Here is a 5,000-nt window from a genome sequence, read left to right as displayed (position 1 = left end):
ACAAAAAGGAACTGTCCACAAACACAAGAAATACACAAAGGAACTGGCGCCAGTTAAGCACGAGAAAAACACAAAAATTGACGGACGTCTAGGACATGATATTTAATAGCTAAACATTAAAAAATGCAATTTAAGACACCATGAATACATCATAAGCAATACACAAATGCAGTTTAAGTAGATACATGACCCCTTCACCGAAGATTATATTTATAAGGGGTAGATATACAAGACATATTTTGTACAGGGAGCATTGGCGGAGGCCGGGTAAATGCAGGAATAGGTACTGTTGTAACCTTAAGCCTATCCGCGTGTAACACCTCGCTCAGTCCCTGTGAAGGATCAATATCTTGAACTTATTTGGATGTAACTACTCCGTCACCTAAAAGGGACCTATATATCTACAATTGAGCTTAGATTGGCGGTTAGGCATGCTTTTTATACACATGAACCCCAATACTAATTCTAACAGCCTTAGCCCGTAGATGCTGGTTATTCAACATCTTGGCCTTGGAAATATCAAGTTGACTCCTAGCAGAACTATAAATAGAATGCAAAGTGTGACTTTGGAATTGGCCATACAGTAGTCATCAATATTGTAGAGGGGACGAGGAGGACTGTCAAGCATGTCATAAGGGAGCAGTTTTTTTTTCCACTAAATAGATAATATAATGAAGCGTCTTGCCCGTAGAGACAAGCACTGACATGGGGGAGCCAATCCTCCCAACATTCATGAAGGTTACTAGCAACGTGCCTGAGTACGTCTAAAATCTTCCTATTCATCCTCTCCACAAGATCATTGGATGCAGGATGGTAGGCAGTCACGAATGTTTGCATGATGCCATAACGCTCACAAATGCTCGCTAAAACCTCATTCCTAAATTCCGAGGCATTGTCACTAAGGAGCACTTAAGGAGTAGTGTATGGACAAAAAACATGAACAACTAAAGCATGGGCTACTACTGGAGCAGACTTGTTACGTAAGGGAGCCAATATTACAAAACGACTAAAGTGGTCCACACACACACGGAAATACACAGAACCTTGAATACTACGTGGCAGTTGTAAAAGGTCTATAGCCATAGTCTGAAAAGTGCGAGCAGGAGTAGGGTACTCTAAGATGGGAGTAGTGTGCGTAGAACCTTTGTTCTGGACAGAAGAGCTACATTGGGCTACATGAGAGGTAATATCTAGTCGCATCTTTGGCCAATGATAATTCTTACGTGCCATAGCCAGTGTTTTGTCACGACCTGGGTGACCGGCCTGAGTAGCATCATGTGCAAGGGACAGAACAACAGGAACTAGGGAGTCAGGGATCACTAGTTGTGCCACATCCTGCTCAAACACTTCCACATTACGAATAAGAACCTTGTCCTGCAAGGAAAATTGGGACAGGAGAACAGGTAAATCTGGTAAGGTTGTATCATCACCAGACTCCAAAGCATAAATAACAGCAGACCAAACAGGGTCCTCACGCTGAGCTTTGGCTAGATCCTTCAGAAAGAAGTTGTCAATTACTGTAACAGCAGCAACAGTGATATTACGTGAAAGTGCATCAGCAACATTGTTTGCATGCCCTGGAATATGCTTAAGGGTTGGGTTAAATTCTTCAATCGTGAGAAACCATCTGGCTAGACGACCTGTTAAATGCTTGACTTGAAAAAGCTGAGTAACACCAGAGTGGTCCGTGTAGACTGTAACATGGTATCCAAAAATGATATCACGAAAATACTTTAAAGCCCACACCACTACCAAGACCTCCAGATGAGTGATAGAGTAACGAGATTCAGACTTGTTAAGAATGTGACTAGCATATGCAAGAACATGGGATCTACAACCGTCTACTTGGTGCATAAGTACAGCTCCAATACCTGTACTAGAAGCATCTGTACAAATAGTAAAGGGAAAGCTACATGTCTGGAAATGCCAACACAGGGGCTTCAGTAAGTGCAAGTTTCAAGGAATCAAAACTTTCCTGATGAACATGACGCCATTGGAAGGAAGTATCCTTCTTGAGAAGACGTGTTAGTGGGGAAGCAAAAAAAAAAAAAAAAAATCCTAATAAATGCACAATAGTACCCTGCCACACCAAGAAAGGAACGTACATTCTCAACTGACTTAGGTATAGGGAAGTCCCTAACCGCTTTGACCTTATCATCAGTATTTTGTCAACAACATGACCTATGAATTGGATACTAGACTTAAAAAAGAACACTTCGGCAAATTGAGTTTCCAAGGATGAGTTTTAGATATGGGCATATTTGAATAAAATAAACACTCTAAATGCAAAATATGAAGAAAAAAAAATTCTCCCCAGCGTAACGGAGGGAGTTTAAAAGGCCCGGGAGTTGTGTTAACTTAAATGGGTCACACAAAAATTGGGCCTAAATATCTATAAATATGTCTTGCTTTCGCCTGTCTAATTCCATGAAACGGCTATATTTTTTACGTCTAGCACCAGCGTGACTTCCTCTTCCATGTTGTGTGCACAGCACACCTCAAGCCTAAGTTACCTATCAAACAGAGTAAATTGATGCATGAACACCTCACTGTCTGTGGAGATATTGTGTTCCTGTGCCGCTGTTTGCCCTATTTCCTGGACATTACTACACTTACTAGATGTCCAGTCATCAACTGCATCACGATGAAGAGAAAAACCAAAGAAAATATAAAAAAAAATTAGCCAAAAGTGGAATGAAAGTTGTGTTAGAAGGAGGAAAAGGCGTGATAGGCTTGTGGGAGGGACACCACCGCCTCGCGAGTCACCACCACCTCCACTGCCAACACCATCTCCACCACCAAATACCACCACACCTGACAACACAGCTGACAAAGTGCTTTCTTCCAGATAAAGAGAAGAATATGAGGAAAATTCAGGAGGAGGAAGAGAAAATAGTTGGCGAAGGAGAAACATATGGGGTTCGGAGTGCGCCTGTGTAGCTTAATCAAACATGTTTAATGAGCTTTGTCATTGAGCATAGAGACGGCGCTCATTGCTAGTAAAAATAGACCACTCTGCAATGATTTGACAAAGTGATGACACTCCAGCAGTGAGGTTTTAAACATGCGCAAAATCTTCAATTATGAAAAGGACCGCTTGGCGAGTAACAAATATATTTTAATGTAATACATATAGTAGATATGTATATATATGAAAATATTTACTGCCAACTTATTCAATATACATTATATAATAATGTGTGTGAATATAATAAAAATCGCATAATAGATCATAGAGATATACAATGCTGAAAACTTTAAACGCTCGTATCTCAAAACAACAAATATTTGTAATTAAAGATATGCCAAAAAAAAAAAAATAATAATAATAAATTGTAGCAGCCTGAAAATGCTTCTGGTAGTGTATAATATGTATATCTTTATTTCCACACCGGTTTTATTATATCTTAACAAACAGAGCGACGTGCTTCATCTAAGTTAAAAAAAAAAAAAAAAAAAAAAAAAAAAAAAAAACGCGCAAAAAGGGGTGACGTAAGTGACCATACTTACGACACCTATATCTCACGTCGTATAGCGAATAAAAAAAAAGCAGGCGTGAAAGTGTTTATAGGATCTATAAGTATTACCATGAAAAAGCAGAAGTCTGTAGTACAAAAAATACGACGTACGTATTCGATTACGTACAAAAAAAAAGTTATGATGTCATAACTTTGTGATGTCAAGACGCAGCAAGTTCTTGGGTTCATAATATGTTTTACCAATATTCTAAACTAAACCTGAAAGTTTCAAGTTGAAAAACCATAAACTTTTTTTATATTATTTTTTTTTTTTTTTTTTTTTTTTTTTTGTCAAGGTGTTCAGTCCCCCTTAACAAAAAATCCGTTGCCTATTAGACCATTAAAAATCAAATTAGTCAAGCGTTGTCAAGTCAAAGGAGCATTCCGTAACCCCATGGGGCAACGAAGTCATTCATAATGTCCATTGGGAGTAGAGAAGGCCACGAACTTACGAGATTTCTCCTCCAGGGGTATCTGCTAAAAAACCCGCTTTCAAATCTAAGGTGGTGAACACCGTATCACAAGTGCCAATGGACTGAAGAAGGTCACTTAGTACAGGCAAAGGGTAATGGTTATGAATAGTGACCTCGTTAACTCGCCTATAATCAATAACAGGACGAAAAGAACCATCCTTCTCAGACGCCAGAATGAGGGGTGATTTCCACTCCGAGTGAGACTCTTGCACAATGCCTTCACGTAGCATGTCGTCAACCAAGGACTGTACAACAAGCCGACGAGAGTAAGGCAACCTATAAGAGTGAACGTAAACAGGACGAACACCTGGTTGAAGATCAATTCTATGAACCACACGATCTGTAAGTCTTAATGGATCACCAGGCAAAGCCAAAGCCTGACGGTGGGTCACTAACAGTTCAATGAGACGAGGCGTCTCATTAGGAAAATCAGCCTCACCTATAAACGTTGCAAATTTGGAGGCCAAGAGAGGCATATCACTCATTTGTGGAGACTGTAGCACAGAAGCTGCAATGATAGGAGGTGAATTCTGAAAAAGTATCAACGTCAACTATTTCAAAGGAGCCTAAGTGACTCCCAGGAGAGAGTGTGATAGGAGTACCAGTGACGTTGCTTACCATAGCTGTGGTAACATGATCCTCGCAAATAGTGGAGAGAGTCTCTTCCAAAGCAAGGCGACGAACACGAACAGAGTTAGGCTGAGATAAATCGTTAGACCCAATTGGAGCACCTGAAATGCGCACCGGAACTCGAACTGCACTTGAAGGTCCAATACAATGCTCTCCAACAACAACGGCAGCACAAGAAAGAATAGGAGAGTTAAAGCAAGGAGGTCTCATAGAAGGTAACTGAACAACCTGATCATGCACAGGAGGGGAGTCACAAATGGAAAGTGGTCTATCTCTTGGAGGGATAATAAAATTACAGAAAGTCACTACATGGCGACTAGGAGATATATCAATGCCATGTGCTGTAAGAGCATCAATGCCCAAGAGGCAATCACACATA

The sequence above is a fragment of the Oratosquilla oratoria genome, chromosome 7, assembly GCF_046742065.1.
Source record: "Oratosquilla oratoria isolate Oo_2021 chromosome 7, ASM4674206v1, whole genome shotgun sequence".
NCBI lineage: Eukaryota > Metazoa > Arthropoda > Malacostraca > Stomatopoda > Squillidae > Oratosquilla > Oratosquilla oratoria.
This window is presented reverse-complemented; position numbering follows the sequence as displayed.